Genomic DNA, 13,702 nt, shown 5'->3' on the forward strand with positions numbered 1-13,702 from the left:
CTCATATAAAAAAATTAATACTAGATTGAACGTAGAATTCTTATTACATTCGCTTCTGACTTTACCTATAACTTGTTCACAACTGGATACGCAATTTCCGGTTACTTCGGCCTGGATTCAGGATCAGCGATCAAATAATGTAAATCACGATTAAAAATTATTTTTTGATGATGCGGGAGATATCTTTATTAAAATCAGTGGAGGAAATATACACCATGTCTGATATTTGGGTCTTTCATGTCTCCGACGATGCCTTTATCTCCCGGCATGCATCATTCCCCATGACAAAAACCGGAAACAAAAAAAAAAAAACCAGAAGCAAAAAAAAAAAAACGGAAGCAAAAGGGTCATAGGCAATGACACGGATTCAAAATCGTCAGGGGTATTGTGTTGTTGTTGTTTCCTATTCTCTCATGTGCACGCGTTAAGTAATATTCACAAGATAGAAATAAAACCCAATCGTGTTTATACACCGCACAGCGTTTAAAAACAACCGGAAGCAAAAGGGTCATACCCAACGACACGGATTCAAAATTGCCATGGTATTGTGTTGTTTCCTTTTCTCTCATGTGCACGCATTAAGTAATATTCACAAGATAGAAATAAAACCCAATCGTGTTTATACACCGCACAGCGTTTAAAAACAACCGGAAGCAAAAGGGTCATACCCAACGACACGGATTCAAAATCGTCAGGGGTATTGTGTTGTTGTTGTTTCCTATTCTCTCATGTGCACGCGTTAAGTATGAAGCTCACTGCGTTCGCTATAACAATTTGAAAATTTACATTCTGCGTCTACCAGCATGTGCCGGACCACCGCATTATCGTCTTCTGGCTGCTTGGCGGTTGGTGAGGTTCGGCATCAGCTGATCATAAAGCAGCAGCTGCATTTCCTGGTGAGTTAAAGGCACTTATAGAAGAGAAAGGTTACCTGCCACAGCAAGTTTTCAATGCTGATGAGACTGGGCTCTTTTGGATGAAGATGCCCAAAAGGACTTTTATCTCAAAAGATGAAGAAAAAAAAAGCCTCCTGGCTTCAAGGATGCAAAAGACAGGTTAACCCTTATATTGTCTGGCAATATGGCAGGCTATAAGTGCAAGCCAATGCTTGTTTACAAGTCCGAAAATACCCATGGATTGAAAGGGAAAAATAAATCTTGTCTGCCTGTGGTTTGGAGATCCAACAAAAGTGCCTGGGTGACAGCCAAATTGTTTGAAGATTGGTATGAAAAATGTTTTTTGCACGAAGTCAGAAATTATCTGAGGGACTTAAATCTCTCTTTTAAAGTGCTACTTCTTGTGGATAATGCTTCAGGACACCCTGCCTTTTTGGCTGAGAGACACCCTGATATGGAAGTCCTCTTTCTCCCCCCAAACATGACACCAATCCTCTAACCCATGGATCACGGTGTCGTAGCTACATTTAAAACATACTACACCAGGAGGAGCTTTGATCACATAGTTCAGGCCATGGAAAATGACCCCAAAACCAATGTCAGGGAATGCTGGAAGAAGTTGACATCTTAACAACCATTGGCATCATAAAGGACTCATGGGATGAAGTTAGAGACTCAACATTGAATGCCTGTTGGTGTAAAGTGTGGCTGAGGAAGTTAATGATTCCAATGGTGTTCCTACTATAGAGGGTGAAGTGCAGACGATTGTTGATTTGGCCAAACAACTCGGAGGAGAAGGATTTGAAGACCTTGCTGGAGAAGAAGTTGAGGAGCTGATTGAGTCCCATGGGGAGGAATTGACTCAATCATGGGAAAGTGAAGAACAAGAGGAGGATCAGTCAAAGAAGCCAAAAATGACAGCCAAAATGATTTCAGAACTTCTAAAAATTGGAGGAGATTTGAAGCGAAAGGCCATTCAGATTGACGGCAGCATGGAAAGGAGCATTGCTTTTGGTAGAGGCATAGATCAGCAATTATCAGCCTTTAAAGAAATCTATAAAAACCTAAAAAGCAAAGGAAAACAAAGTCAAAAATAACTTCATTCTTCAAGGAACCATCTACCCCCCACTGCCACCACGCCATCGACCTGCACTGGCATCCCATCGACCTCCCACTAATTTCCACCATCTCCACCTACAAGTTCATCAGCAATTGTCGGGGATGCCTCCGACGACACCTGTAACCTCTGCCAGGCCACAACACACAACAAAACACGTTATGGGAGACTACACGGTCCTGGATCCACAAAGGCAAGAGCACAACATAATAGATGTGAGGAATACATGGGTCCCTCCTGGGAGATCGATCGGCTACCGCCGTGCAATGGCTATGTTCAAGCAGACCTGACCGGGGATACCCACCAACAGTACTCTAAGCAGAAAAGCCATCTTTTCGATGGTAAATCTTACTTATTTTATCTTATTTTACTTAATTGTTCTTATCTTTCAATGAAATGACTTTTTTTTTATTATTACTAATAATTTTTGGACTTAATTTGGGAGGCTGGAACGTATCTCATTGACGTGCATGTTAAAAACTGTTCGCTGTTCACGATTTCGCCGTTCGCGGAAGTTTATGGAAACACAGCCCCAAAGGACAATGAGGGTTTACCGTGTGTGTGTGTGTGTGTGTGTGTGTGTGTATGTGTGTGTGTGGTGTGTATTGACAGTTACAAATCTTCCAATCATCTCTTCAGTACATGATGCATGAGCGACTCACACATGAGACGCAAACATCAAAATGCACGGTTGTGGTATTTTCCCTTCAGTGCTTGATCGACAGAGCCACCTATGTTAACTCCAGCAGCAACCAGGATATTTGAGAGCACAGAACCTTTGAAGCATCAGTTGCGGCTGTATGGACATGTGGCTCGTTTTCCTAACGCTGATCCTGCTCACCAGATTCTCTCAGCGAGGGAGTCTCGTGAGTGGAGGAGACCAATGGGCTGACCAAGTGCTTCGTGGTTGCAGCAGGTTGACCAGCATCTCAAGGAGATGGGGATGGGTCTGGCATCTGCCTGGGGGATGGTCAGACGGAGGCCCCTGGAGTACCGGCGGAAAGTGGACGCAGCGACGTGCTGTTCTGGCACATGCTCCCATACCTGACCTGACCTTAACCTTTGAAACGCTTATAAATCGCATGTATAAAGACACATTGGAATATGCAACGGCCCCATAAAGGGCGTGATTTTGCTAAACTTAGTTGTGTTCTCAGATTTGAGCTCAAGTAGGACGAAAACCGGCTGATGCTCAACCTCGAGCGCAAACGGCATGTTTTTTTCTCTGCATTGGCAATTGTGAGCTTACAAATCACATCTTTCAACATGGCCTTCGATGGTGGAACTGGATATGTCATACGGTCGTCAGCCTTGCTCTTCTCAACTGGCTCAGCGATGGTCGCATGAAAACCTGCAAAGCTTGGTACTTGTTGTTCAACTGCTGGTTGAGAACTGATGCTTTGTGTACGAGCCAATGCATGGATGATTTCACGTTTCCTCTGTGATAAGGTATCATGTTTCTTGTCTGCATTGGGACTCTTTCTCACCGGTGGTTCAGCAGGTTTCAAAGTTTTATACGGGGTAACACGTTGAACTGCAGACCCAATGTCTTTAAGTGAAGATGACAGTTGCTTGGTGTTGGTGACACGATCTGCTGTGTTCTTATTTTTAATTTCCAGAGACGTAGGTTGAATGTACATTACGTTTGTATGATGTGCTTAGCCAGCTCCAGTGAGGGTATTGTTGTTGAAGTCGTCGTTATCAACAGCAGTGATTGTCAGGGTCCCCTCAGCGATCTCATATTGACAAGACACAGAAAGTTGAAGGTCATGCACTGCCCAAAAATCACAAAAGAGCAGAACGTCATCGTAGCTTATCCCCATTCCATATTTACGCATTGCGTTTACTATTTCTTTGTTCATCAGGCCATGGATGGTCACCACCAGATTAGATTGGAATGTTGTGCGTTTCCCAGTCATGTGGCCGGTTATCATGGATGCAAGTGCTCGGACCCTCGGAACGTATTCAATGGGAGACGTCCATGGGTGTTTCAGCCACCTGAGTAGCTTCAATAGGAGCTCATTAAGGTCCTCTTCGTCCTCGAGCTCGGAAATATGCAGAAGTCATGGTACGGTCTTGATATGTTGGAGCTGTAGATCTGCTCTCTCAGGCACCTCACCACATACACGACCATCTGCTCATCAAGAATGCCACATGAAGAGATGGCGGCTTCGATGTATATGCCTCCCACCGCCATATCCTAAACCAGCTCACTCATATTCCTCTGCTGCCTTATATGGAAACCGATGCTGTTGCCAAACTCCTTCACCAAAATTTCTTTAGCAGAGCTCGACTTTGTACGTAAAGTGTAAGAACCAAAGTTTGTGATGATACATTGATAGTCGGTGAGGAGGGTTTGTACTGTTCGCAGCTCATGCTCCTCAAAAGATGACCGTACGCACATGATCGTACAACATATGCTGAGCTTTGCCCAATTGGAACACCTTGGTAGGTGTAAGTGTCCACGATCGGTAATTTCTTTATTCATTACCTCCGCCACCAAACGTGAAGGTTATGTTACACCCCTCTCTGTCTGTTTGTCTGTCTGTCTGTCTGTGTGCAGGATATATCAAAAAGTTGTGGACGGATCTGGATTAAATTTGGTGAGCATGTTGGGTGTGTGACAAGGACGAACTGGTTAGATTTTGGTGAAGAACTGGATCCGGATCTGGATACGATAATTATTTAATTTTTAAAGTGATTCTTTACAATTGAGAGATAGGGCCAAAAACGATATATCGCATGACATTTCAAAAACGTATTTGGCCCCATATGTCCTCGTGGATCAGGCATTACGTGGCAGAGGTATTCGCTCTACTGAGTGCCCTTCTAGTCATAATATTTAGCTAACAGCGGTGATGATAGCAAATTTCTAAGGCAAATGGATCAGCAGTGACACTGTCGACTTTTAACAAGTCAGTTCTTTATTTCATGGTTGTCCAAGAAGACGGTGTGCCTTTGAAACTGATTCCATGCTGCCATTGATGATGTCAGATTCCATTGACCACTATGTTTTGCGTCCTTGGACTTCATGCACCAGACGCAGAAGTGCTTCTCATGCAGTAAACCTGTTCAAGCGCAACTTCTTTGGGGCACTTGGTTCACATTGGGGCTGCACATCAAGAGACACCAGAATAGGTGTCACAATCTCACAGTTTGCCTTTTTTTGTTCTTGACGTGTTTTAGCTTGAGATGGATTTGCGAAGTTAGAGAGAGTTGCAATACATGAGTTATGAAGATGTAAACCTTACGGACCCTGCTCCCGATCCAGTGTGTGATACACACACATCACCAAACTTATCCAAACCTTGCCATTGTTTTGATTTTTCTTCCAGGCTTTTCCATTTCACCATCATCATCCAATCAATAGCATCACTACCACCACAGTTTTTGCCCAATTGTAGCACACAGTGATATACAATGACATTTTCAAGTCAAAGGCATTCTCATGATCACCTACAGAATCTGACATATTGTGCTCAAACCTAGCAAGCTTGAAACACAACAAGTGTCCGTGACATCATAAATACATGCAAAAACTGTCTTTTGTATTTCTACACAATTGAGCAACCCGAACGTTCATGCAAACCTATCGACCAGAGGCTCATTTGCACGATGACGGAGTTTCCGGGAATGTGGGTGCCACTTGAAGATGATGCCAGGACAGCAACCTGAAAGCAGAGAACATGCATTTCATTGAGTAATTGTTTGTATAAGTGTTTATCATGAGGCATGAACCATTATGCATTAGCATTTCAAACATATTGGATGGGATCATTATACCACTTCATTTCTGGAGCAGTCATTTGGGAGCTTCCCTTCTGTGCAGCTTCCCTTCGCAGGGCAGCTCACCAGATGACGGGATTGGGGCAAAGCCTTCAGGACCCCCAATCTTTGATGATAGGAGGGAAACCACAGGGTAACATTCCCGGGTCAGATTGCGGAAGAGTGTGTCGGAGTGGTGCTGAGGTGTCGTTCACCAGACGCGGTCTCCTTGGGATAACCTGAGGCGGTCTCTTTGGGTGGGTGCCTGGAATGTCCTGTCCCTAAGGGAGGATGATCACCTGTCTCTGTTATCATCTGAGTTCAATGTTTGGACATCGGTATTGCAGCTCTCTCTGAGGTTCGGAGACCGTATTGCAGCGAGATCATGGCGTGCGGTTACACCTACTATTGGTCTGGTCGCTCTGATGGTTACCATACCCAAGGAGTTGCTCTAGCTATGTCCAATAAGCTGACTCCAATGAAAATTGAGGTAACACCGGTCAATGAGCGTATTATGAGACTAAGGATTCGTCACTCCTTGGGTCTCCGTTTATGCTCTGACTGAGGCGAGTGATCTCACCGTGAAGGATGCATTCTATGCCATGCTCGAGTCTGTGGTTGATCAGTGCCCCAGGCAAGATACTCTTCCAGTCATGGGACATTTCAATGCATCGACTGGAACTGATAGGGACGGTTATGAGACGTGTGTTGGTCCACATGGGTCTGGAAATGTGAACCTGAATAACACTAACTTCCTTGACTTTGCAAGAAGTCATGGACTTAGGCTGGCCGGTTCATGGTTTCAGCACCCACAAGCTCATCGCTGGACTTGGTATTCCAACGCTGGTGGTGTGACAAAGGAGATTGACCATGTGCTCGTTGATGGTCGCTGGAGGATGATCCAGAACTGCAGGGTCCACCGGAGTGCTGAGTTCGTCAATACTGACCACCGGCTTGTTGTAGCCACTCTCAAGTTGCACATTAAATCCAGGAGAATGGTACCATCCCAGCCGAGGCTGGATGTTGGCGAGCTCAAGGATGAGAGGGTCGCTGAGGAGTTTGCGAACAAGCTGAGTGGAGATTTGGGGGGGTCTAGGTGCTTTGGGAGATCCTGAAGAGTTGTGGAGCGCCTTCAAGACCACCGTCCTTGATGTTGCTGGTAGATGTCTTGGGACTCACCGAAGGGTGAAGAAGAAATTTGTCTCTCAAGGGACACTGGATACCATTGACCAGAGTCGCAGGGCCAGGCTGAATGGCAAAGCTGAGCTGTTCAGGGAGCTGAGACGTAAAACTGTATTTGCACTAAAGGGTGGACAAGGAGGCCTATGTGCGAGGAATGTGAGGGGGTAGAGCATCACCTGTGGTCAAGTGATACACGTCCTGCTTACAGGGGAATTCACGCATTGCGTTCATCCAAGCCCATCCCTCGGTGTACTGCAGTTAGAGCATAGGGTGGTAGGCTCTTGACAGAGGAGTCAGACGTGAAGATCCGCTGGGCCGGTTACTTTGAGCGGTTGTACCAGGCTGATCCAACAGCTGCCAAGTTGGACGTCAGGGATGTTACAATCACTGTTGCTGACCCTCCAATCAACTGTGGTCCACCTTCGTTTGTGGAAGCACAGGCTGCGGTGAACCGGTTGAAATTGGGTAAAGCTCCAGGGATCCGTGACATCCATGCTGAACTTCTCAAGGCTGGTGGAAATGCTGCACTCATGTCATTGCATGCAGTTCTATGCTCTGCCTGGAGCCATGGGCGTCGATCCCGGGGGGGGGGGGGGAGGCTGACATGTCCCTCCCACTTTTTTACCAAGTGGGACAGAGTATATTCTGTCCCCCTCCCCACCCCCACATTTCGAGTCCCATGTCATTTTGAAAAATGCAAAAAAAAATCAAGCAATAGCTGTTGATATGCAGCGATAAGCCTCCGTTGCTATTCTTGTCATTATATCATGCAGCCCCACGCTGTAGATATACCTCATGTACTGTACATGTACTGTACGGTGCATATAGGGGGCGACGGTAGTGTACATGATGTACATGATGTACACGACCGTCGCCCCCTCTATGCACCGTCTCTTCCACACACGGCGCTGGCTGGCCGCTCACACCCACTGACGGCAGCTCGCTCGCTCACACTCGTACAGTGAGTGCACTGGATCCCCACGAGTTGGAAAATACATTCGTTTCTATTGTTCCGAACCGTCACACTCGATTTGGATAAATACAGTACAGTATTATATGTACCTGTTTGTGTACATGTATTAATACACTGTAATATGGAATAGGAAAAGCCGAGAAGCGAACGGAGAATTCTTCTTACATTCGATGCTGCAATTTCCGGTTACTTCGGCCTGGATTCGGGATCAGCGATCAAATAATGTAAATCACGATTAAAAAATATTTTTTGATGATGCGGGAGATATCTATTATAAAATTAGGGAGACTTAAAACTGCGAGAGTATTGACTCTCTAGTTTTGTTGTTAATTTTTTAGTCATAAAGGTGTGATTGGGTATACGATAGATCAAATTAATTATTTGTGCATTTCTATATCCGTGATAACACCAATGCATATTACCTCAACATTACCTTCACAACAACTACACCGCCGAGAACAGGATCTCATCTGAAAAAATAAATATTACCTCAACATTACCTTCACAACAACAACTACACCGCCGAGAACAGGATCTCATCTGAAAAACTAAATATTACCTCAACATTACCTTCACAACAACAACTACACCACCGAGAACAGGATCTCATCGAAAAAAATTAATATTACCTCAACATTACCTTCACAACAACAACACCGCCGAGAACAGGATCTCATCTGAAAAAATAAATATTACCTCAACATTACCTTCACAACAACAACTACACCACCGAGAACAGGATCTCATCGAAAAAAAATTAATATTACCTCAACATTTCCTTCACAACGACAACTACACCGCCTAGAACAGGATCTCATCTAAAAAAATTAATATTACCTCAACATCACCTTCACAACAACAACTACACCACCGAGAACAGGATCTCATCTAAAAAAATTAATATTACCTCAACATTACCTTCACAACGACAACTACACCGCCTAGAACAGGATCTCATCTAAAAAAATTAATATCACCTCAACATCACCTTCACAACAACAACTACACCACCGAGAACAGGATCTCATCTAAGAAATTTAATATTACCTCAACATTACCTTCACAACAACAACTACACCTCCGAGAACAGGATCTCATCTAAAAAAATTAATATTACCTCAACATTACCTTCACAACAACAACTACACCGCCTAGAACAGGATCTCATCTAAAAAAATTAATATTACCTCAACATTACCTTCACAACAACAACTACACCACCGAGAACAGGATCTCATCTAAAAAAATTAATATTACCTCAACATTACCTTCACAACAACAACTACACCGCCTAGAACAGGATCTCATCTAAAAAAATTAATACTCGAAGCGAACATAGAATTCTTCTTACATTCGCTTCTGACTTTACCTATAACCTGTTCACAACTGTATACGCAATTTCCGGTTACTACGGCCTGGATTCGGGATCAGCGATCAAATAATGTAAATCACGATTAAAAATTATTTTTTGATGATGCGGGAGATATCTTTATTAAAATCAGTGGAGGAAATATACACCATGTCTGATATTTGGGTCTTTCATGTCTCCGACGATGCCTTTATCTCCTGGCATGCATCATTCCCCATGACAAAAACCGGAAACAAAAAAAAAAAATCAGAAGCAAAAGGGTCATAGCCAACGACACTGATTCCAAATTGTCAGGGTATTGTGTTGTTGTTGTTGTTGTTGTTTCCTATTCTCTCATGTGCACTTGAACTGAAAAAAACGTTGCAGTCCATTGTTCATGTCGCCTAATCGATTTGTGGGGAGCAGTTATCGTGGTGATATATTGACTGTGCACGCCTTGGGAGAAGGGTCCAGTTACCTGTCCCCCCGCCCCACATTTTGGCTTGGATCGACGCCCTTGACTGGAGCACAGGCATCATCCCAATTGACTGGAAGAGGGGCCTCGTTGTCCCTCTCAGGAAAGGGTGATCACCAAGACTGCAACAACTACCGAGGGGTGATGCTGCTCTCAGTGCCGGGCAAGGTCTTTGCTCGGATAATTCTTGATAGGGTTCGTCACCATGTGCTTGAGCACCAGCGTCCAGAGCAGTCAGGCTTTACACCAAAGAGGTCAACGATTGACCGTATCCTTGCTCTTCGGGTCCTCACCGAACGCAGACGAGAGTCTTGGCAGGGGCTGCTTGCAGCCTATGTTGATCTCTGTAAATCATTTGATTCAGTGAATCAGGATGCACTCTGGAGGATTCTTGGTCTTTGTGGGGTGCCACCAAAACTGATCGATCTGATGTCTGAACTCTACTCTGGTACTGAGAGTGCTGTGAGATGTGGTGGTACCATCTCTGACTTATTTGCAGTTGTTACTGGAGTTCATCAGGGGTGTGTACTGGCCCCCACACTTTTCAGTACTTGTATGGACTGGATTCTGGGGAGGATGTCAGAGAGATGAAGCTGCGGTGCATCGTTGGGGAATGTCAAGATCTCTGACGTTGATTTCGCAGATGATGCAGTCATCTTTGGGGACAGTTTATATATCCTCTTGAGGGGCCCTCGAGGTGCTGAATGAGGAATCGGAGCTGCTGGGATTATGGGTTTCCTGGGTCAAAATTAATATCCAGGCTTTCAATGACATCTTGGATGCTGCTGTCCTGTCTGTGTCTGTTTGTGGTGAGGATGTTGAGGTCGTGGAGAGATTCACTTACCTTGGCAGTGATATTCATGTCTCTGCTGGCTGTGAGTCAGAGGTCAATAGACGTCTGGGTCGGGCCTGGGGAATCATGGATTCACTGGATCATGGGGTGTGGCGCTGCCGGTACCTGTGCGGGAGGACGAAAGTCCGAGTCTTCAGGTACTTGGTGCTTCCAGTCTTGCTCTATGGATGTGAGACTTGGACTCTGACCAGGACTCTGACCATAGATGGAGACTTAATTCCTTTGATACCAGGTCTCTTCGGAGAATCCTTGGCTATCACTGGTCAGATCTTGTGTCCAACGAGCGGTTGCTGAGAGAGACTCAAATGAGATTTGTTACCTGCATAGTTCGTGAGCATCAGCTGCAGCTGTATAGACATGTGGCTCGTTTTCCTGACGCTGATCCTGCTCACCAGATTCTCTTGGCGAGGGAGTCTCGTGAGTGGAGGAGACCAATGGGCCAACCACATGCCTCGTGGTTGCAGCAGGTTGTTGTCATCTCAAGGAGATGGGGATGGGCCAGACATCTGCCTGGGGGATGACCAGACGGAGGCCCTGGAGTACCGGCGGAAAGTGGACGCAGCGACGCGCTGCTCTGGCGCATGCTCCCATTCCTGACCTGACCTGACCTGACATTTGGTTAATAAAAAACATATAATACTGTTTTTCTGCAATTTCCTTCATCTTACCAACTTCCAGTTGCTTTCCTTGGGGTTTATGCTACTTCAGATGTACTGCTGTGGACTCCTCAGCAGTCACAGCAAATGGGCCGAACAAATCTGGATGCATATTAATTTTATTTTAGTCTTATTTAGCATTTTCGGAATGCAATTATGGATTTTCACCTTTCATTAAAGTTTGAAACATCAAAATGAAGTCTTCCATTGCATTTCTCATCCTCAAATCATGAGAAAATTACCCATTGTAGAATTTTGTTTGTTAACCGTTTTAACCGACTCAATGTAAATTCTGTTACTCAAATGAAAGCCACAATTAATTCACTGTCCACAACAGAAAGTACATTACATCAGATAATTTTATTAACATAGTACTATGGAGTCAAACCACTGAGATGGTATACATCCACAATGATTTGCACTAAACTAAGATTACGTTTCCTGGCATTTATATACTTTGAAGGGAGCGTAGAGGGGTCTGATAAGCATATTGGCAAAATAATTCAAAATGCAATACGTGTCCAGTGTCCACTAAGGAAAGCGAATGACAATCATGGCAAAAGTTGCAGCGTTATCAAGCAGGTCACCTTGTTCCATAGCAAGACATTCGTTTTATCAACATTTAGGTCAAAAGACTCTTGGGTAAAGGGAAGCATAACTGGCATCCAATTTGACATATAGCATAAAAATTAAATTTATAAAACACCAGCAACAATTATAATTGAGAGTACATTAATATAATTATTTTCTCCCACACCATCAAATGTGTTTCTATGTCCATTGGTTCAAAATTTAGACCATATTCTACTTTTTACTCATACGTGCAGCGGTCATCTTGGATTTGGCCTTCTGGCAGAGTTTGCCCACATTTTCTCGAGGGACATGGCAGCGTATTTTTTTCGAAGTATTCCAAAGAATCAAAATCCACATTCAAACTTTCCTATGCTCTGAGTGGTCATGGGAAGTCAATTCAATATATGACCCTACTAGTCTGTTTGTCTGTTTGTTAGGCTGTTTATGTCAGCAGGATATCTCAAAAAGTTGTGGACTTATTCGGATGAAATTTTGTCGACAGGTTGGGTGTGTGACAAGGACTAATTGTTTAGCCTTGGGTGAAGATCCGGATTCGGATACTAAAATGTTTTTAAGTGATCCTTCACCATTGAGAGATGGGGCCAGTAGTGTATAGCACAATATCTCAAAAAGTTGTGGACGGATTTGACTGAAACTTGGTGGACACGTTGGGTGTCCGGACGAATTGATTCGATTTTGTTGAAGATCCAGATATGAGAATTTTTTTAATTCAAAAGTGATTCTTCACCATTCAGAGATTGAGCCCAAAACGATATATGGCATGATATTTCAAAAATTTACTGGGCCTGATATGTTCCATTGGATCAGGCATTGCGTAGCAGAGGTATGCGCTCTACCAAGTGCCCTTCTAGTTTAAAATGTTTTTATCACTTGTTTAATGTGAAATAAATCGCTCAAATATGGTGCAACACAGCAGGAAACTCCTTTCAGTGGTCACTCACACTCATCATCTCTGTGTGAGATCTGTTACTTACTGAGATGATGCTACATATATTACTTTGGAGCAAATTTTAATAGCTTTCTTCCTTGTCCTCACAAACAGTAATGGCATTCATTTCATTGCAAGACTTTCCACCAACAGATGCAAAGCAAAACGTTTCACTATTGCAAACCCCCAAAAAAATAACGACAGCGAAGTCGATAGTGTGCCATCACAAATCCTCACGGTTCCCACCTTTAGCAAGGTTTAAAGATGACAAAATGTTCCATCAGAAATAACCCAATATGAAATTTGTAGTTAAAAAAAAAAATCTTCTGTTTTGACCCCTGTGGAACTAAGTCCCAGCACCCCTTGGGGCATGAATCGGGAGTCAAATACAAAAAAATAGTTTCAAAATTAATGCGTCCTCCAATATTGATTGTATATACAAAGTTTCATTTAAAATGTTTTAAAATGTGCCTGTAATTGCATTTTTTGCTACTTCACCTTTTGACCTTGCCACAGGGAGCAGGGCAACAAATAATACTGCTCTCTTACCTTCTTGCCATGTGGTGATCATGACTAATAAGTTTGGTGAATTTCTGTACAACCGTTTCGGAGGAGATAGAATGATGGACAGACAGACAGAGAGCGCCCATTACAGTATCATCCTGTATTTTTTTTTTCAAAAAGCGTGCGCGTAAAAATCTTGCATCCATTAATACGAGATTTATCGACACTCGTCTTAAGAGGCACATCACTTGTTGACGGAAGTTTTGTCATTTTTTAACCACCACAAATGGTCAAAGAGGATACTAATAGGGTGTTGGAGTGCCAGGCAGCACATCATCTCAGAAACAAAATTGGAAGCAAAGAACGAGGAGCCTGGATGCATCTTCAAATGAACAGCATTTTTTTACAGGA

General features: G+C 43.8%; 1 long non-coding RNA gene across 2 annotated transcripts; it reads right to left on the reverse strand.

Annotated features, from left to right (window-relative positions):
* Positions 1–4,916: 4,916 nt before the first annotated feature.
* On the reverse strand, positions 4,917–8,130 carry LOC147028095 (uncharacterized). Of its 2 annotated transcripts, none has more exons than XR_015056915.1 (3): positions 8,099–8,130; positions 5,603–5,684; positions 4,917–5,125 (listed from the first exon to the last, which is right to left on the reverse strand). It is a non-coding gene; the product is annotated as an uncharacterized LOC147028095 (long non-coding RNA). The 2 variants fall into 2 exon arrangements; XR_015056914.1 differs by lacking the exon at positions 8,099–8,130 and adding an exon at positions 8,023–8,089.
* Positions 8,131–13,702: the final 5,572 nt, after the last annotated feature.

Source organism: Eptatretus burgeri, chromosome 4, assembly GCF_056783735.1.
Source record: "Eptatretus burgeri isolate ZD-2024b chromosome 4, Ebu_testis_v1, whole genome shotgun sequence".
Lineage (NCBI taxonomy): Eukaryota > Metazoa > Chordata > Myxini > Myxiniformes > Myxinidae > Eptatretus > Eptatretus burgeri.